Genomic DNA, 23645 nt, shown 5'->3' on the forward strand with positions numbered 1-23645 from the left:
TGTTTATAGTATACTTATAAGTCTTTAGAATTGTATCTGAATATAAAATTATTAACTGAGTGGAATTGGACACATAAAAATATTTTTTACTGATTAATGACTATTCACAAAAAAAGCATATCAAAATGTGTTTGATATCAAAAATTTTTAGGGAGATTCGCTTACAATACAGTTGACGAATATTCCTAAATATGATGCAGATCCGTCTATATATACTATATATTATACTAATATTAAATGGAGGTAAAACTTATTATGTAGGGAGAAATATCTGTAATCACAAAGCCAGTTATCAGAACCGACTTATAAAAATGTACACCATCCTTGATAGTATCATACTTACCTACATAGTAAATTATGGAATCAACCACTAAATGTTGACTTGGAAATATTTTTTTATTTTAGTTACCTAACAAAAATATATTATTTATATATTGGATTGTCATTAATTGGTAGAATACATTTTTTTTGCCTTGGAAACTTGATATAAATATAGGAGAAAGGAGACGGGGGGGGGGATAAGCATACCCAAATCAATATGAACATATATTCTAACATCGTGTCAAAAACTTCCACAAAGCTTTAGAAAAATGAATGTCTTGTAATTATTTACGATCACTTTTTTGTTTTTAAATTTATATTGCATATCAAAGTTTAAAATGAATGCAAAGTACCTACCTATTCAAATTAAACGCTGTGATCCCCAAAATTCAAAAATACAGGATTAAATTTTATATTGCACGAATCACTCGTAAATACTATTGGATTTCTGTTTGTCTCTTTATTCGGGAAAGGCTTTAAGACGGAAAAATAGATTTTGACGGCATTTATGCAGTACGAGGTACTGTATTATAATAAAATAAAATAAAGGAAAATAATAGATAGGTGCTGGTACTTAGATCATGGCCAACCACTAGCCAGTTTATATGTTTGTAGTTTATAGAAGTAAAAAAATACTCATTTGATTCGATGTAAATGTCATAGATTGATGTCTTAGATATCATAAAAGTTTATAATGTTATATATCCAATCTGACACGAGTGGATTGCTTTTCTCGGTCGAAATTGTTCACGATGCGATCTACATCGATGCCGATTTGTGCGTGAACTGAGGTAGATCTCTATCTGTATTATAACACAATGTTTAATTTTTTTTCGGAGTGATGAAGTCAGCGATTTCACATCAAGTAGAAAATAAAATAATGACCAGTGCCTGCGATGAGTTCATATCAGTTATATGCATAGGATCGAGATTCAAGGTCTTTTTGGAGAAACGATGTGTGTTTATTGTTTTCGCATTTTGTCTAAGAGAGACTGACAAATCGGAACTTTATGAGGTTATAGATATAAAAACAATGATAATAATGGCCAATGGGCCGCATCTTAAAAGTTTACCACTAAATTATATTTTGACTGATATAAGTTATGCTCTATATTTCTGCATTATTAATTATGCGTGAGATACGATAGCAGAGAATAACATTTTTTTTCATTGGAAACTGGGATTGTTTAACATTAATCATTATTGTCCTGTCGGCAAATGTTTGTGTCACCGTATAAAAAATTGAAATTACGCCTTTGAATAATTATCATAGGTACATATATCTGTAAAATCTGTAAAAATACTACAATAATATCAGACACCACATACGTTTTTTTTTCACATCGTACGGCGGCGACCGCCCTCAAACGAACTACTACGCGACGAACGCCGACGCCGTCGGAGCTTGCGCGCGTCAACCACCGTCGTCATCGCTTGCCACGACTCGCGAGCAGATGGTGTGACCGCCGCGCCGCTAGTACAAAAACAAGAATAATAGTAATAATAATAATAATAATATACTCTCCGACGGAAAGGTTTTACGCGCGCACGCCGACCACTGTTGTGCACGTTGTAACAGTGCAACGTCGTCGTACCGATTGTCGTTGTCGCGATCGACAGTCGCATGATTTTCCGACGCGTCGCTCAACTCCAGCCAACTCGCCTGGCAACTCTGAACCACGTGATTATATGATATTAAATTGCACGCAGTTTTATAACTGAAATATTAATCCACGGTAATATTGTGTACACGTTCGTTTATATTTATAGTTTCGATATATTATAATCCATACGATTTATTCAAGTACATACGTAACACTTTTTATTATTATTTTTTTCATCTACGGTTTGCCTTCGGCACACGGACAGCACAATGCCACGGATATTCTTCCGGCCCCCGTAAAAAAACGTGAGTATTTACGCACAAACAGAATATTTCATTTGATTTGTCTTATATATTATTTTATATATAGGCACCTACGTGCCGGCAGTAGCCATTCTCGTTAGGTGTATCTATATGTACAGGCTAATTCACCATCATGTATACTCTTCCCCATTTTTTTTTTTTTAATGAATTCTATATTTTCATAAATGTGTACTTAACCATATTATCATTATTGGAATTTTAATGTTTGATTTAAAGACCATGTTTTCATTTATTTAGATTTGTATGTCACTTAAGGAGTACCCTATGGTGATCAAACTTTTCTTTTTTCAAATTAGATCCAACCTTTTTTACTTAAACTTATTTAGCAATTAATGCTGTTTTTTAGATTTTTTTGATGTTTCTAAATAAAAATATTTGAATGAGTAATTTTTGCTTTTTATAATACCTACCTATAACATAATATACTAAATAATAATTATGAAATAGATTTATCAATAGATATTATAGTATTAATCATACTTGTTTTAATTACTACTTTTTCAAAATCATCGTAGCCTCACATCTTTCATGACTATTGTCACAGACCTATTATTACCTTGGCACACAAGGTTAAATAACTCAAAAAACTTCTCGTTCAAATTTCAATTTAGGTACATCAATTTTTTCAAAAAATTTAAATAATCAATAAATGGGAAACGCGTGAATTAAATGTTGACAAAAAATAAGTTTGTATCTCTGCAGGAAAGTCTTAATATTATATAAAAATCTAAATATTATAAAATTTGGCATCATCCGAGTGTATTTAAACGTTAAGAAAATTTCAATTTGGATAAATTCATTTTTATAGGAAAAAATTGTGGTGAGCGTGGTTTGTGAATCAACCCGTATAAGTATTTGCGTGGGTAAAGAGTTTCTATTATGTTATAACTGTCTTTTATGAAACGCAAAATAAAAAACAATTAAAGCATGTTTTGATTGGTTTGAATGGGTGTAATATTCATGAAACGTTATGAAAAACCTGTAATATTTTGAAATATTGTCTATACATTGTTAGATTTGTACAATAGGTATAGGTATATTAAGTCTTCTGCTCATGGCATAATGAAAAATAATCGCTGTGAGTCAATAACACAACGATTAAATTTATTTGATACATTTAATTGTATATGTAATTTATCTTATTTCATAAGATAATAGTAAAAATGGAATAAGATAAATGATAAAGTTATTATAAAATGATATAACATTTTAGTCGAAATATGCCTGTCACTGTTAATGTTCAATCATTCAGTCAAATAAAAATAAATTAAGTATATCATATTACTTTTATGAAATAGGTTGAAAATTATTTTATCATAATTCATATGTAAAGTTATTTTATTTGGTATAGTTTTTGCAATCTATAATATTAATACAAAAATAAAATTGTTTTACAAAATTAGAAAACTGTTTTCATATATTATATTTATTTTCAATTGATAGAATAAAAATTATGATTTAAATTTAGTAAAAAATAATTTAAATAAGCAAATTCGCATGAAACTTACAGTTTATTTATAATTTGATTAGCAGTAATTTAATTTATATAATTGTATGTAGATAACTAAAACTAAATTGTTTTTGTACAAACTAACAAAAACATTTTATAGAATATGGAAGAAATACAAATTTAAATTAAATTTATTGTACTGATAAAATTATATACATGATATTACAATTAATTTTTAATATTTTAAACATTGCGTATTATGTACTCATGTACGAAATCGTATTTAAAAAAAGAATTAAAAAGGGTAAAATACTAAAATTATATATGACTCAGTATAACCACTTTTTAATCGGTAGTGAACCATTAATGGCCCTTTTATGTTTTACTGTATTTTCATATTATATGTATATATATATTTATGTTACCGGCAAAGACATAAATAAATTATGGAGTTAATGTCTGTTATTATCAATCAATGATGTATTTAAAAATATTTCCTAGGTAATGACAATAACTCCGAACTTTTTCAGGCATAATTGGTAAAAATATAAAATCATTTATTTGTTGGTTGGATTAGAAATTTTCTTACGTTATAAAATTGATTTATCGGTTCATCTAAGTATGATCAGTACGCACTTATTAGCTCTAATATGTCGATGGACGTACATTAGGTACTTATTAAGATAGTGATAAAATGTATCTAGTATCTATTTATAGTAAGTACCTTCAATGTTGACCGATTTGTTGGTGCACAATTCAAGTTCATTTTACATTCAGTACAGATTACCGTAAACGTTTTGTTCTGACATCGATGTGAGCGAGTTCAAACATTTTTGTTTCTTTTTATTCGTTTCATTTTTGCTATGGAGATCGAAGAAATAAAAATTAAATTCAAAAATGCAATTTTCTTATTAATTGATGAGAAAATACGGGACGATAACACAGCATACATTTATATCATGCAGTACGACGAAAAAATATAGGCTGTTAAAAGTGCGAAATTAAAAAAAAAAAAAACCACAAGATTATATGTAGATTAGTTCGTAAGTACGATGTTATGACTATTGCTGGGAAAAAAAAATAACTAAACCAATATCAGATGGAACAATTCTCTAATATTTGAAAGTTTATGAAATGTTCGACGTCTTATATATGCTACTAAGTACTCATATTGTAATTGGACATGGGAAGAGATAGAATGGTGGCTCAATTAAAATATATTATATTGACATGTTACCAAACGATCAATTATGGTTTTTTTAAGCTTCTGTTCACATTGTCAAAAAAACAACCTAATCCAAAAAAGGGTTTGGTTTCAAAGCCTATTTATGCACACAGCTTTTAACTCTCGGGCACAAGTTGATATAATTGACATGCAATCACAATGTTATAATGATTATCGTTTTATTTTAAATTACCAAGATCATCTTACAAAATTTGTATTATTACGACCTCTAAAGTCAAAACGTGCTGAAGAAATCGCTATAAATATATTAGATATTTATACTACTTTTGGGGCACCGTCAATTTTGCATTCTGTTAACGGACGAGAGTTTGTCAATTTAATTATCACTTATCTTAATGAAATGTTGAGTGATGCAAAATTTCGTCAAACATAATTATCACATTGCCTTTCAGTATTAGGCATTAAGGTAAGTTCCTAGTAATAGTTCTAAACGTTTTTACAAAATATTTGAATATTACAACCTTGCCTATATTGTTTGTTAATGCCTAGGCATTGACAATATCGACTACTAATGTTAGGGATTTATAATATTGGCTAGACATTTACGTTATTAACTAATTTACATCCTTGACGGTAACATATATATATATATATATATTTAATTTAAGGTTAACCCAGGCAATATTTTTTTATATTTTTATTAATTTCACAATTTTATAATAATGCTTTAATATTAGTATAAAGTTGAATACTAGTGTTTCATACGTTTTTTCATCATAATTTGAATAAAACACTTTAAAAATATTTTTCGTTTATTAAAACTAGATAAAGTTATACCCTATAAGAAATAATTATTAAAATTCATATATCTATTCGTAAATGTTTATTTTATTTAAACTGTGGTTTAATTTTTTTTTATATACTCTGAGCAAAAGTAGAAATTTATTGGTAATATAATAATAGGTATTTAAAATTTTTTGATTTTTATACTTTTTACTGTGTGAATGCGCACATAATACATACATACCCCACTATATATATTTATTTATACTTGTAATTGTTTAATTTAATAAACTATAATAAATTAGCATATTATACCATCTTTGTTTGTAAAATATACTTACCTTCTATTTTATTAATTTTTTAATAATTTGTTCAGCGTTAATATGCAATGAATCCTTAACATATCGTAATATTTTCAATCCTACAATGTAAAGAACGATTTTAGTAAATTAATCACAGTTATATTTTAGAATTTCAGATTCGTATTTTAATACATTTTTTGATTTTATAAAATTATCATAAATTGTTTTTTATATTTAAGTATTGTACAGCTCCTTCAAAATCTGTTAATATGCGATGATATCATATTAACTATTATCAAGATATTAATTAAGAATTTCTCAAGAATATTGCAATAATCTGTATCGTGTAGACAAATTATGAATTAATACTACACAGTTAGAGGAAACTGTTTATTTAACTAAAAGTCTAATACCAATTATGAAATTCCACAAATGTAAATAAAAAAAATATCATACCTATTAGGTACCTAAATTTTGAAATCCTATATGGTTTTTTTCTGAGAATATGTCAACATTTATATTAATCTTTGTCTAGAAACATAAAATAATAATCTGTTGTTTTAAAATATAATATTTAAATAAATTTCACTAACTCGAATCTTGATGGTTATTGCAATGGAGCTATAAAAATATCCAACATCAACATTGATTTAGGTTCCTCTTTTTTTCTATTATCACTAATAGATAAATTAATACCAATGATATTATATCTTTTGATATAGGAATCATTTAATTTATCAATCCTAATACCTAATAAAAATATTTCGCATGATATTTTAAATAGTTGATATTAGGCATGACTACACCAGTAAATAATGAATATAAATAAGTAATTAAGTAAATGTTAATTTTTACCAAATATTTTTATCAAGAATCTTTATAGTTAAGTTATCAAAATACTCTACATTATATTATAATTATAATATGAATAAGTATATATCATACAATACACCTTTTTTTATTAACTTAAAAAAAATAAATACATTCATAAAATTAATTATCTATAATATTTATTATATAATTTTATGTACCTGTTTAAAAATAAATGTTATGAAATAAATATCATTATTATTATGATTTTTATTATTTTTAAAAATGACTTCTGAACCTGACATTAAAAAACTTTGATGTTTCAAGTTTTAATTCTTGCATCTGCTGTTTGTCACGTGTCGTAAACATACAAAGTAAGATTATCAGATATTTCCAACAGAGATGCCCGAACCCTATCTCCCTATGGTGAAACGAAAAAAGTTTCATTCTGGTATAATACGTCTTTGAATCGATTTTGCTCAAAAACAGTCTTTAATTATTATATATACCCCAGTTTCTCTGAGGTTCGTTGACGAATGTTTCATAATATAGTATTTTTTGGACGTAGTTTCGATCGGTATATACCGCGTGTGCTAGTGACAACCACAAATACCGTGATGGCAATCTTTAAGTCATCGGTTACTCGTAAATCTTCAGACTAGCACTCAAAAACACCCGTTGGGCCACATGTTTGTGTGAGTGGAACATGTTCTTGTAAAACAATAACAAGGATTATCGGTTTAACTTTGACATTTTTTTCATTTTCACAAGGAAAATAATGAAATTTTCTAACAGCTATTGATTCCCAGAATTTGATAAAATATATTACTTAAATGGTGTCAAGTTATAATATGATTTGCTATAGTAAATGTAAATTCTATAAGCCATTTGACATTAGTTAATATATTTTTATAAATGTAAATGGTTTCGGTAAGGCAATTAAATATAGAAAACTGCAGCTAGTGTAAAACACTCACTAGCAAAAAAACCATAGAATAATTCACCTTTATCATTTCATCACAGAAAAAAATAAATCTTGAGAATAGAAATACTATATACACTTACATACACAAAATTATTGAAAAATTTCAATAGGTACACATTGATCGCTTCAATCAGAATCTAAAAGACTAGATTTTAATTAAAATTGAAAATCGACAAATCCTCATAAAAATATTACAATACAATAGTATATCTCTGCCCAAGTATGGTAAGTTGGTATATCAATAATAATGATAATAATAATAATGGTGTTTGAAAAAATAAACGGGCTCAAAAACAAACTGATGCTGGCCAATTATAACAATAATACTGCGTACTAGATGGCCACTAATAAACAACGATTTGTTTGAAAATATCAGTTTTGGTCTACGACGAAATCGGGAAATGGTTCATTTGATTTTTTTTGTCTACCTACACGTACATTATTATACACCTGCAAAATGGCTGCATCTTATAATATCAAAAAATCCGACCACATTGAAAAGACCATCATAAAAAAGGTTATCGACAAAAAAATAGCAACATCAAATACGATGAAATGGAGACCAAGCTACACATATTCGATGACTACAACAAGGAAGTAACTTATGGAGATTTGGTGGGTCTACTGAGTTGTGCAAAGCAGTTCACAGGTGACGATTCGTCGACTACCATAATCGCTCAACCGGACGAGTCCTCCAACATTGGACCGGCTGAGATGAACATTATTGCAGACGACGTGATTGCAACGTCGTCGCTGAAGCAGGTTGCAGTCCTTTAAAGAACATATTAAGCGAAATGACGAAGCGTTAAACGTCACGCCGACCAGGGGAAAGGAGGTCACACTCCCTTTTTGGGGCTTGTTCGTCGGGCTGGACCCGGGAACCACTCCATCAATACGCGCATCTCCGCGCCCTGGCATCTTGATGAGAATCATCAACGCTGTGTGGAGAGGCGTACAAGAGCCGTAAGCGTAATTAGCTGTTTTTGTTGTTGATTTTTTTCCCAAAGTGAAACCGTACGAAAGTCACTCCCCCCTGATTGAGAGCACACTGACAGAGCACAGGGTGATTGGCGGTAAGTCACCAATAATACATGTTATTCGGCCACCGGCGGTGGCGCGACGGGATTGCAGACATCAGGCGCCCGGGGTCGGCGACATGCGAGACCCTCTGACGGTGCGGCGGATGCCTAGCTGCTTTGGTTGTGATCGACGACGACGGTCAGGCTATAGCCGTATCGGCGTGGGCAATGACGCCGCCCCGACGATACCAATAACGACTGCAACGCACGAATACGGCTCGTTGCGACGGTGACGACGGATACCGCAGAGCTCAAAGTGATCTGGTGATGGATGACTATAATTTATGTAGGGTAGATAGGAACATGGATGTCAATATAGCACTGGACTCGAAGAAACGAAACGTTTCAGAGTTACGTTGATGTGTGACTCCACGACGGGGCCATTGGCACCGGTAGACTGCAAGGTGCCGACGGGTGTGCCCAGGGCGAAAATCACGGAGAGTCTCACTACAGATTCTCTCCCCTTTTCATCCAGTTGTCTGACACTGTCGGCCTAGTCACGAGGTCTCGGTTAGGTCACCGCCGATTCCGCAGTACCCATCATATTTTATAGTCTTCGTTGCTCGCTCCGGGTCTCGGGAGCTGAGGTAACTGGTGTTGCCAGCACAACGCTCATCGTATTCATCACCTGCAGTAATCGTTAAGTACACAACATCACGCACTAGCCATTCATTGTCAATTATCATTCGTCCCTCAACTGTCGTGGTCGGGCTCCGTCCGCTTCCATGGTCGTCTTCGCGCCCTGGGCAAACGCGTCAGCGATTCTCAAACGCCCCGCAGGATCGACCGAATAACGTTGTAGAGGTGACCAGTAGCCATATACTTACTAGCATCTTCTGAAATTATCACCCAATCGCCATTACGTATCACCCAAATCGCCAAGTCTTCTGATGCCTTTTTTTTTGTTTTAGTTAAAAATTATTAGTTATTATTTTTTTTTCAACTTGCATTGTATTATATTATATATCATCTTTTCGGCATAATCTGTTCAACATTTTAAAGCACTCATTTGTTATGTTCACTACATTGTTCATTAAGTTTTTCGATAAAATATATATTTTGTTTACATACAGTAATATTATGTTTTTTATTTTTGATATTAAAAAGTACGAGTTTTTAATTCAACAGAATAATGGTATCACTGTGCAAAATCGTGGTGTCACGTGGGACCCATAAAGAATACTAAACATTTGTTTTTTTGTTACGTATCAAATCGACCAAATCGACCAAATCTCAATAAAATATATTATACTAGATTATGGACGCGTCACACTTAAAAGTATGAGTTTATCGGTGTGGTAAGATTGATTACGCGATTACAGAAAAAATAAAAATAAATAATTTAAAAAAACCACGCACACAATATCATAGTAAAAATAATATATTAATTACTCGGCTCAGAATCTGAAATAATAATAACTACTTTTTTGTTTTTGTTCTACTAACACCACATTGTCTTTAGTGTTTACTTACAATTAGATACTGCTCTGATCTATAATAATAAGAGTCAGATGATCAAATCCGTGTTGAAATTCACACACGCTGTCAGGTTGATGATGTCCATAATAATAAAAAAAAAATAATAATAATAAAATGCCATTAAATAACTCGAAACAAGTAGAAATATTTTGGAAATGTTATCAAGTATATAAAATGATAAAATAATTATTTGGTGTAAACTTTGAGCAACAACGATTATTCGTTTACACACACACACACAATCATAATTTTATTATACTGTAATAATAGTATGTCAAGTCATTTAAATTACTGATAAGCTCAGCACAAATTAATTATTTATACCTCATTTTATAAAAGGATTTTTTTTTATTAGCTATTAGAAGTTTTATATTTTTACTTCCAAATTTACTACACATTTTTGTACGTTACATCCCTTGCATGAGAAGTATATTCTTTGTTTCTATAAAATAATTTAATAAATCCTCCAATAGTCCTCCAATAGTAACTCGTGTCCTAGGTTATAAATATACAATGTTGCCCCATCATTTTTTCGCTACCTCTTTTCTCCCTAATTTTTTTTTTACAAACTTTCTTGTGAATATATACCTTAAAAACGACCAAATTTATGCATATTTTTTAGTCATGTAGGGACAAATCATATTTATTTTTTAATCATTTACTTAAAGAAGTGTTTTAATCATTTACGATTCACAATAAATCACTTAATACCTTAACCCATAAATGCGGAGCATTCGTATTAAATGTTATTTGTCCTAAATATTTTGTGAAATTACAAAAAAAGAATATTGCCCAAAATGTTTATACATTAAAATATAGTTTAATAAATTGTATTATTTTAACAGTTTCATTCATGATCTATTTATATTAGTAATTTTATTACATTTCAAATTTCCTTTAAAGTTTAAAGTTAATTTTGATATTTGTCATTAATATTCGTTTTTAGCAGAATTATTACTTTTTACCAGTGAATTAATATTTAGAATTTAAACCAAACATAACACACAAATTTAAGCTATCACCAAGTACTTATTTACTAACTAATTCAAGAACCAACTAATTAACTAAATAATGTATTTAAATAAAGCTATAAATATAATTTAATTATTAGTTATATTGTCCAATTAAAATGTAGGTACATTTAGTAAAATGTCTAATCAAGTATCTAAATATATTACACAACTTAAGCTGACTAAAAACCATATCATCAAGAATAAAATATTAAAAATTGTTTTAAGACTTGAAAACATGTATATTAGCGACAAAAATACTAAATAGTGTATGTAATATTCTATGCCAATAATTATTCAGTGTCTGTACATAACTTGTACTAGGATAGCCTAAGTTGACTGGAATGACAATTTACAAAAACGATTGATTATTATAATCTTGGGATGAACACGATGACCTATCGTACCTGCTCCAGTGCTCCCTACTATAAATTAAATGTGCACCATTGAATACGATAACAGCAAACTCTATTAAGTAAAACCCAGTGGAAATGTGATAACTGATAAGACATATATCCATAATGGAAACAAATGTAGGAGTTATATAATATATTACGATAAATTGAAACTTTAGATTTTCATAGACATAATTTAATTGCCAGTATTTCAAAATATAAAACAAACTGTTAATTATTTTATACCTTGAATAACCTTGTATTGGTATATTTTGTACATTATACTTATACATTAATATACTTTTAAATTCATACAATTTATAGACCGTCGTTTTATAAATTTTAAATTTTAAAATGTTAACATAAATATGCCATTGGGACTTATAATTTATTCATATTCGTTGTACATTTTAATTGTATTATGGTTCACATAGAAAATAATATTACCCCACTATTTAATATAATATTAAAATACTTAAATCAAAACCGTCTACTATTTAAATCTATTATATTGGATTTATTGTAATATCTACATTCTATAATGTTGATACAAATATTAATAAAAAATATTATTCCAAATATAAAATCATGACGTTTCGTTCTTGTAAAATAATTTTAATGTAAGGATCAATAACCAATAAAGTAATAAGAATCAATATTAAAGGATATTTGCAATAAATATGTGAAAAAGTATATTAAAGCGCAAAGAATAAAAGTGTAATGGGTATCTGATTACCAACTCGTATTAGTAAGTGTATATATGAGGTATTACGTTGAAACTCAATAAATATTTTAATTTTATTATTATTAAAACAGTATTTTTGATTTATATTTTCCAAGACATATACTAGAACAGTAAAAAGTGTATTAAAAAGAAGCTAGAATATTATATGTGTTATCTCGTATAAAAATCATTAGGCCTAGGTACTTAGAAAAATTATAGGTTTCAAAAATTGCATTACGCTGTTAATATTTATATTATTCTATAATTATAAAGTATTAATATCATTATGTGTATATATTTTCCCTCCAGTATTTATAAAATATCACGTGTGTATCAAAAATAGGTATCTGTATTTGGTCACGCTGAATTGATAAAAAAAATAAAAAACTGGATACGATTTTTTCACTTATTTGCTTAACTACTTCAAGTAAGTTATGGATAATTCTCAGACTATTAAAAATGTGAGAGAAATGGTTTTTAAATTAATTTGAACTCATTAAAAAAAAACTTACCCTAACATTTTGTGTTTAGAGAAAATTAACCCGAACGAAATCATAATGAATCTAACATAACGTGCAATGAAAAAACATATTATTTACTCTTCCACCAATACGTTTAAAGTCCGAAAATTCTTTAATTTAAATATTATTAATTATTGCAAAAAACGGAATTTAACAATAACATAATATATTAAACGGATATTTTTGTCTATATTTCCTATATGCTTACATCATTCTAAGAAGTTTATTTTTTTCTGATTTGAACTCAATAATCATTTAAATCCTTTTTGTTTATATTTTGTTCTTAACTATTTATATCTTTTTGTTATTAGATTAAGTAACTTAGTATAAAAAATCCGTTAACTTTGCTAATTCTCGTTAAATTCATTCGAGCCTATATTATTTGTCACATCTTTAATCAAATGCTAAATAGTTAATAATAAATACGTAACGATTGTTTGACAAATTTGAGGAGTTTTATGCGTCATGACAATAATTATATGCGATATTTTGTTCAAAATTTAACGAGATTATTCTAATTAATTTACGATAATATTATTACGACGATAGCACTCTTAGTTCAGAGTCCAGAAGGATTTCTGAAAATAGTTTTTTATATATACTTACCAGTTACCTTTATTATTTTATCTGACATTTTTTAAATCACATTGATATATTTTATAAATCTCATTAAGATGAACTATATAAAATATTATTTAATTATTATTATTTAATTATTTTCTCAATCATTTAAAATATCATAACACAAAGTAATTTAAAATGAATTTTTCTTTTATTGTTTCAACTAAATGAAAAAAAAAATATTACATCTTCTAATAAGAATATAATCCACAGTATATTTAACTTTATTTAAGTTAACCAGGACAAACACTAGCGTGTTAAATTACCAATAATGTAGTTATGTGCTTTATTTTTTTAGTATATATATAAATGTATAAAATAATGTATTTACTTATTTTAAAATTAATTTCTGTTAGAAAATTAGCTCAATGTAGGATCTACTATTTTTTATTGAATAATACAACACAATAATTTTTATCTTTATTTTTCCTGTTATTTTAAATTGAATAAGTTTGAACTGTAATATATGTATTTTCATAAATGTTTCTTAAATTATAGCGTATTAGTAATAAATTATACAGTTGGACCATCATTTCGGAAAAAAAAGATATGGTCTAATAAATGAAATAGTATAGTTGCCTATAACGGCTACAATAGTATTAAATACCAAGGCAAATTTTAAGGGGCCCAAAGAAGATTTTCCATATTTTCCGAAAATTTATAAAATTTATAAAACTTGTAAATAATCTGTATGTTATATTTTAGTTTCCATCTTAAAAATAATAATTGCCTACTATTCTAAAACTATCCGATGCCTATTTAGAGAACGGAAGACATCGGTACGATATATTATATTTACGAAATCGACTTCATAGTAAAAATTCTCAGACCTTGTAAAATTTTTGGAGCTTTGGAATTTTTGGATCTTAACAAACTTTTTTTTTTTTTATCTCAAACAATAACAGTTTCTAGAGACCAAACTAAAATCTGATTTTTATTCAAGTTAAAAAAATTGATGTGGAATAATTTACAAGAAAAACTTTAAATTGTCTTTTTTAAGATTAATTTTAAGTTTGAGATTAAAATATTCTAAGGGGACGTAGGCTACATAATACTTACCTTTATTAGTTAAAGAAAAAAATATATACTCAAATTTGGTCGATTCTATAAGCCAGAATCATTATTCTCATGGAGTGTATTTTTTAGGACTAAACGAAAGCATTGGGTGCCTTAACTGGATCACAAACTTGTCCCGATTATCGACGTTCTTCCACAATATTATTTAACATCTCTCAGTTATAACACTATAGACGCACAAAAACCACTTCCATTTGCATGTATGAAATTCACGAGACATTAATATTGATATTACGACACGCCTATAATATGACGGCAAACAGATGCACGGAGTGTGGAGCTTCGTAGACCCGAAGGGCGGGTGTTGAGTGCCTATTAGTATATACACTTTAGAATTGTCAGAGGTAATAGCGAGGGCACACATCGTGAGATATCGTTATTGATAATATTATACCGATTCGACGCACGCCAAATCCAGTGATCGGCGTGCACATTAACGGCTGCACCGCCTATATAAAATGTGAATATGCGATACACGCGCTTCAGTAACCTGCATAATAATAAATTATGTACGCCATACTAGCGCAATAACACACAATATGTTACGTAAAATAAAATATATGATATAATATTGTAGTAGAAATTTAGATTATAATATTATTATATATTAAATAATAATAGATATTTATAGTCGATTTAACGTCAATAATATTATTGAATAATAGTTTACCTTGTGATAGCGTTTTGTACGTTTAAAAGCGTAATCTATGAATTCTGTTAGTTTATGATTCTTTCACATCAAGACGGTTTATGTCATGGCATAATGATTTTATTCATCCGAGATTCTCAAAATAATTGTATAATTGTTGGCTAAAACTAGTAGGTACATAATATGTTTAAGTGAATTGAAAAATTATACTACCAACTATAAAACAAATAAATGTTAAATATAATAAATATATTTTAATTACTATAGTAATAAAAACAAATATATAGTAAGTATAAACATCAACATATAATCAACAGTCTAGAATGACCACTTGTTTTCCCAAACCAGTCATATAATTGATTGAATACTAATATTAGAATTCTCTGTGATTTCGCTTACCGAAGAGTGAAGACTATAACCTCTGTTGCTAAACAGTATCATACCCGTCGTGTTTTGTAGTGTTAAATCCATCACAAATTCAATTTTTGTCATCGTAATTATATATCGATCACTTCCAAACATTAAGTGTACACTGACCAAATCTTATCTAAAGCATATTCTAACAATTAGTGGGTTTAGTTGTCAATATTCACTAAGAAGCTGATGGACGGTACTGTTATTACACTTCATGAAAGGAATAACATTTTTATGGTTTAGTTGAAATTTCAAACAGCTTATGACTAAAAGCTAATAAAGAATACTCAAGATACAGTAAGTATTAATGGGAACTCGTAAAAAAAAAAAGTGTGTCTGTGTCAGTGTGCATTGTACTGAGTGCATACATGCGTGGTGTGTGTGTATTGACGTTTTATTATGCCATTGTAGAATAATTGAACATTTTTTTTACTGGTTTGCTTGTTTATGCTTGGTCGTGTTTGATGTGTATACCCACGGGATGTTAGTATACACTGAAGAGGGCCAGGATATAAACCGAATTATGACGGTGGTTCATAAGAAACATGTATCTTGAGGGGTTTTTGGTAACCAAACATTCCTTTTTGATATTGTATCCAATATATTTAAAATAAAATAAATTATTGGATAAAAAACGCTTGACTATTATACTATTATAGTTATTAATTTTATAATTCTTATTGCTGTTTAATTATAATTTATTTACCTAATCTATAGTTCTGATGATATTATTCAGAAAATTTATATTAATTCAATAAACTCGATTAATCATAAGGAACTATGCCAATTTAAAAGAAATAGTTTTGAATTTAAGAACATAAATGAATTAAATGTTTAGATTTTATTTAAAAAATATTTTTCAATGAAGCAATTTTTAATTCAGAAATTTCTTTGATTTTTGGGTGCTCGTATTATTCAATCATGTACCTCAGATAAATGTATATGGGTTCTGCAAGTTTCTTCCACTGATCTACTTCTTCGAAACAAAATTTAAATCTATATTATAATTCTTAATCAGATACATGTGATAAGAAATTTAACATTTACCAAATATTATGTTTATGTTTTTTATCTTATGATTTGTGTAGCTGTTAAGGCATATTTTATCTTAATGATTCTTAAAAAATTAAAAAATTCTAACAATATGCAAAAAATATGAGACATAACAAATCTTTGTTAGTCATAACATATGGTAAAGATATGTATTATTATATACACTTTGAAGCATTAATAAACCGTTAAAATCAAGGTTAAATTTTGTAATATTAAAATATTATATCTATTAATAACTCTCAAACAATTATATATCATTACAATCTAAATGTGAATAACATAACTATATGACATCTAAAATTCTAAACAGTAGATTCACACACAGTTGTCATAAATTCATAATACATCATCGAAGCACTTAGTGTTAAACTGTCGTGGTCGCTGAGTAGGATCCATATGTTTTATGTTTGTTATTACTTATTATCAATTAATAAACGTTTGCAGGCGGTATTGTGAAAGTATTGAAAAACTAGTTCCCACGGCATGTCAGTTAAAACGGGGAGGAAAATACTTATATATAACTTTAAAAGTGGTTTTCAATAAAAACGTATATCCTAGACTCAAGAGTTTATCATTGAAATTGTTTTTTCTTAAAAATATCAAACACCATGTATCTTGTGTTTATTTAGTTGAAAAAGTGATTATAAATAAAAAAAACAATAATTGTGTATTGTTAAAACATTATTTTATAAGCTTTAAAAGTTTTGAACACAAAATGTGATTTATCACTTATTCATCAGTTAATGTATCCCACCTGTTTTTTTTAAATACAGTTGATCGATCATTGTTTTTAAATTTACAATATTCTATATCATATTATACTTATGAACAGTATAAAATAATGGTACTAAAGACCACATAATTAAATGTATTTTGTACAATCATTAATACCATTGGCATACTACTAACGCTAAGAGAAAATTTTGCAACGTAAGGAATGACTTTTACTTATTTCCTTATCCATATTAGTTGTATCTGTTGTATAAGTTGGTTTACATTAAACAAACTTGCTCAATCGTATCATTTACTTGGTTTATTATGTTAAGAAATTATTATGCGCGTAACAATAAGCGAATTTGTGATGTACACCGATCGATTAAAAGGTAAATTAATTATTGTTTACAAATTTGAATAAACGAAAGTACCTGTTACAAAAGTAAAAATATTATTGTAAAACCAATATATTCCTCTCTTCATTCAGGATAAGAAGTCTGAAGTTATTGTTGGTAAATTGTTTGGTAATGTTATCTTTTAAATATATTTAAATAAAAAATTTGAATTATGGCGATAGACATGTATAGTATACATTGCAATGAAACTAGATTAGATTAAATTTATATATATCATAACATCTCATATATTGTAATATATATTGTGTATAAAATAAATTCAATTATTAAAATTGTATTACCTATGTTAATATATTTTATAATTATATTCATAATATAATTGATGTTAACCAGACTGTAAATTCAAAAATTCGGTTCTTATGCCAAGATCTTATAATCTGACAACTTTTTAAGGTTCTTATAATAGTAATAGATACCTATACCCTATAAGAATTCACGAAAATAACGATGACATAGGTTTAAATCGAAGTATAAAAAATTGTTTATTAACTGCAGTTATTATTTGTTGTTTTAGTTTAACCATTATAGTTGTAGGTAAATAAGAATAAAAAATGTATTTTAGATATTTTTTATATTGACAGATGATATATTGTAAAAAATACAATATTAAAAAAATAAACAATAATAATAATTTCAAAATACATATTTTATACAAGTTATCATTAAAAAGTAAAAAATTTTAGAGTAGAAACTAAAAGTATTGAAATTTAAATATATTAGTATATTATGACACAAATTCAAATGACTTCTATTCGGAGTTGTTCTCGTAACTCGTAACTGATAATGTTTGTCCAACTGAATCTTAAATAAAATTCTAACAAGTTGTAATCAGCAAAAACTTCACTTGCTAGAGATTTTAATTTACATTTTCATATAATACAATACAACACTTTAATATGGATAGTAATAATAATTTTATTTATTTATACGTTTATTAAACAAATATCTTTGACAAAATAATATAAATCGTTGTCTTCAAAAGCTAAATTTGTAGAGTAGACAACAGTTTCTATCAAATATTGATTGCAAATCTAATATCAACTTAAATTAATACATATAATTGTTACCGATACACAATACTAATATAGATAATAAATAGTTAATTATAATTTAATGAGTTAAGAAAACATGAATAATGTACAATGGATTGTTATTGACTATAAAAAAGCTAAAAATATCTTAAAAGTGTATATTTAACATTTTTTATACAGATTTACCAGTATTATTTTCTATAAATTTCACTTACATTATGTTCTTGTTATTTGCTATGTATGTGTTAGAAATGCGTTATTATAATATAAGTTTAAAGCAATCAAATATTACTAAGGTACTACTAAATTAATTAATCAGAGACAATTGATGTGGGTGATAGATTACTATTGTCTAGTATTTATTATTAAATACTATGAATGTTTATTTTATATCAATCAACACATTAGTGATAATTTAATTTTGTTTTCTGGAAATTTTAAATTTTAATGTTATAATAAAATAAAAATATCTCTAAGTCATTTTACTATTTTAATAGGATCATAATTTTATTGAATAGAGAGAACAATTTTAATATCTTATAATACTAACCCCTTTTTTTATAAATTTATAAATTATATTAGTTGCTCAACTGTAAAGTTGTTAACTACAAACATTTTTTACCAAGAAGCTAGAGTTCAAGGTAATCGTATCAAGTACCTATGTAACTTAGCAGTTTTTAATTTTATCAAATTTTTTTAGATAGTTTGATTTATATATATTATTAGCCAGTGTAAGGAATAAAATGCGATAAGTGCTTAAGTAAATTAATATGTTCATATTCTTTGATTTCAATTCAGTGGATATTGCAGTATTGGTAATCAATAATGTTAAACTGAAATTGATCTGAAACTATATTTTTCAAAGAGTGGAGATAAAATTAAGAACTTAATAAAAAAATATTCATACAATAACAACACTTTTTAGTTTTAAATCTTAAAAATTGTAAAATGAGCTCTTTCATAAACAGTTTAATTTTAAATAAAATATGACAAATATTTAAATGTGTTTGTAATTATAATCAAAACGAAATTTCCTTCACTTTCTTTAATCTGCTAGTCACGGATATGAAAATTGGAGAGTTATATATAAATATATTACAGCTTCTGAATAATCGAACAAAAACCCATACTTGAATAAAACCCAGCTTAATAATGACCATTGATATCGTCACGTTTTCATTTTCTGAATAGTGTTTTAACGACAAATTAATTTTCCCAAAATCCATCTTCGAACAACAAATCGGTATTATATTGTTATTATTTTGCTCGGGGGTGTTAAATCGTTTGTTCTTTTGTTGACCCATGAGCCATGTAGTTCAGAATTACTGTGGGAAATAATAATACGAAGAAAAAATCACTTAGATTACTTTCATGGCAGTGTTTATTATTTATGTATGAAATATCAACACGTATATGAGTTGTATATTGCTCGTATATATTAGTATAGATGGTGACTGCATTTAAAACGTCAACATTACATCTCATTCAAATAGAAATAATCCACAAAACATAAAAGTAAAATTACAGAATAAGTAAAATAATTAGTTTAAATCTATCTTAGCTACTTGATGAGTAAAGACGGTCCTCTACTATGTGAGTCATGCAGCGTACTTTTACGCTTTTAACCGTCAACCACATCATCACTGAATGTCAAAAATACAACCAGTATCGAAATCAATTTCACATATCCGAACAAATCTGTCAAGCACTTGGACCAAACCCACAGGATGTAAAAAACTTAATTTTATTCTTAAAAAAACAGAATTGTACAATTTAATTTAATGTAAAAAATGTATACTTAAAATACTAAAAATGTAACGAAAAAAAAATTTATTTTACTAATGGCCTAGTTGTCGATGTAAAAAATCTATCTTAATAATTAAATTTATTATAATAAAACAAATTGTATTGAAGAAATGTTGATAATAATTAGAAAACCAAATCATTTTTAAGTAATTAGTATGGACAAAAACAATTTTTTCAGAATCTATATTATGGTTTCAAAAAAATTATATTTTATCGACATTTCCACAATCTTGTAGTACATCACAAAAAGTATAATTTATAATTAAGTTGAGAAATTGACATAGGAAAATTGATACAAATTCGAGCCTATAAAGTTTTAAATGTTGTACCTACTGTGGCTATTTTAATTTTGTCGTTTTATTTTCAAATTTCATTAAAACAATTGAAAAATATATATAATATATTTAAGTAGTAGATGTAAGTTTCCAGAAACCTTCTAAAAGGACTATAGATTTTAGTATTGTGTATGTTATTCAATGTTCGATGTAATTTTAGATTTGACCAGATGTAATCTTGGCAATTAACTTGCCAATATGTCACTATTAGAACTACTAATACAAGGGTTACAGTTATTCTGATGAGTAAATATTATGCAGTTGTGAGAATAAATAAAACATTTTTGGACAAAGTAATGAAATTAACTCGTTAGAATTTTTTTTATTTGTTTAATTTTTAATTTATAATGGTATTCATGGTACCACTTAATTTGATAAAATCCCGTACATTATCCATTAATGAATAATTTAATTTTAGATTTTTTGACAGAAATATTATTTTCTAAATCTATTATGAATGACGGTTTTGCATTATGTGCATGATATATATATATATATATATATATATCATGCAACTTTATCATATACGACTATGGCCATTGGCAACAATGGGCTTAACTCTAAATTATTTACAATAAGTTACATATTAAATTCTATTAATAAGATAGACTTAGTAATAAAGGTTATTATTTGTCTTATATTGTCTGGGTGGAGGGCTAAAAAAAAAAAGTTTTGATTTAAATAATTATTCTACAAGGTGTTCACATTTTTTATTAAAGCATAATATTATACATAGTAGGAATTGGTGTTTGCAAATACTATAATGTTTGATGTATGTCAGCTTATAGTTTGCATACTATTCGAGTATTAATACGATGTGTATTAAACATTTTTTAATAGACAATGACCATGTCGCCATGGAATTTATTTATAAAACAAAGCCATAATGCAATTAAAAAACAACAGCCAGAAACAAATTAAATTAATTATACTATTGTCCAGTCGTCCAAGCTTCAAAGAAACAACAAATTATTCAAGGTTAATTTTGAGTGTATTTGGATTAATTTTGGATCATATAAAAGTACCAAGACTAAAATTTCCCGACTTCAAAAACATTTCAGTATTTTCTAAACTTATTGCACGTTCCTATACCATGTCTATGTGTATCTATTTCATAATGCATATAAACTGTATTTGTTTAATATTATTATTTATCTCGTAATTTTAAAAATTAAATCTTATGACATTTTAGTTTTTGTACAATGATAAATAACTCAAAAATTAAATTATTAACATTAACATGTTTATTGAACAAAAACATACTGGATTCCCATTAGTCCCAACATTATTTCTCACGTGGATATTATATATAATTTAAAATTTAAACCTATGATCCTGATACTATTTAAGTATGATATTATATTAAAATATAAATAAAATTAGTAAAATTGTTTGAAAAAATATAATTTATGCATTTTAAAAGTTTTAACAACAAAAATATAACTTGGAACATACAAAAATCGTATCATTAATTTTATCTGAAATTCAGAAAGTTTTTTTACAAATGTTTGATTTCATTGCATCAATATTTAATATTAATTTATTTTGTTTTATCTTTTGCTTATAGAATTAAAATAATTATACACATTTTTGATATTATGATTGAAGTTTTATATTTTTACAATTAGATTTAATAGTTTGATATTTAATGTAGAAAAAATAATGTCAAATGTGTTTTGGATAATTTCAAACATGATGTAAAATTTTTTATTAAAAATAAATATTTACAAGTTAACGACTACGCAACATTAAAGCTAAATCTAAATCATATTTTTAAAGAAAAATAGAGTATCTGAAATTACACAAGAAAGCTTTTTCTAAAAACCGACTCGGTTCATTCACATAGTCAATTTGAACGTTTTCCTTATACCGTAAAGCTATCCTTTTTTGGTTGTTTCACTTGAACGAACATTTGACCAACCGATAATGGTCGTTACTCGTTTGTGATATTAAATTCTTACTTGCTTTATTAATCGATTAGTGAAACTAAACTAAAAGCTATAATTTACTAATGTTAGACAATATAACATATGTCTGGTTTTAATGAAAAATGTTTTAATTTATATTTATTTTTCTATATAAAATAAAGTATAATACGAAATTAAAAAAATTTTAATCTATGAATTTGGATATTTTTTACTAAAAATTGATTAATTATGTCTATTATTAAGATCGTAGTTTTTAGTTTTATGTAAGTAAAGATATCATACATTTAATGAGTAGAAAGAAAGTTTTTTATATATTTAATTTATACTATAAAATAATATTTACAATTAATAATGTACCTAATAAAAATACAGTATACCGCCCAAATAATCATAACTTGTGTTTGGAGTAGGTGAATATATATATAAAGAAAAAATATTATAAGAAGACGAGATAAATATACCATAATAATTTATAGCAATATAACAAATCTGATGTTAAATCCTTTATTATATAAAGTTTACTAATGTAAGATTGTAGCACTATAAAATAATAGTTTTAAAAAGTATTTTCAAAAGTTAAATACTACACCAAAAAACCCATTTATTACAATTTATTTGTAATACAAATA

General features: G+C 27.0%; 1 protein-coding gene across 2 annotated transcripts in view; it reads left to right on the forward strand.

The window, feature by feature from the left end:
- The first annotated feature begins 1802 nt into the window (after positions 1–1802).
- The window catches only part of LOC107167631 (G protein-coupled receptor dmsr-1-like), a 99631-nt gene continuing 77788 nt past the window's right edge, over positions 1803–23645 (forward strand). For both annotated transcript variants that reach the window (XM_089227403.1, XM_089227402.1), the window contains exon 1: positions 1803–2230. The gene's annotated coding sequence lies outside the window, so the exon portion shown is untranslated. The remainder of the gene's footprint in view (positions 2231–23645) is intronic.

The sequence above is a fragment of the Diuraphis noxia genome, unplaced genomic scaffold, assembly GCF_037042655.1.
Source record: "Diuraphis noxia isolate RWA-SAM2 unplaced genomic scaffold, SU_Dnox_SAM2 contig0004, whole genome shotgun sequence".
In the NCBI taxonomy this organism is placed as follows: Eukaryota; Metazoa; Arthropoda; class Insecta; order Hemiptera; family Aphididae; genus Diuraphis; species Diuraphis noxia.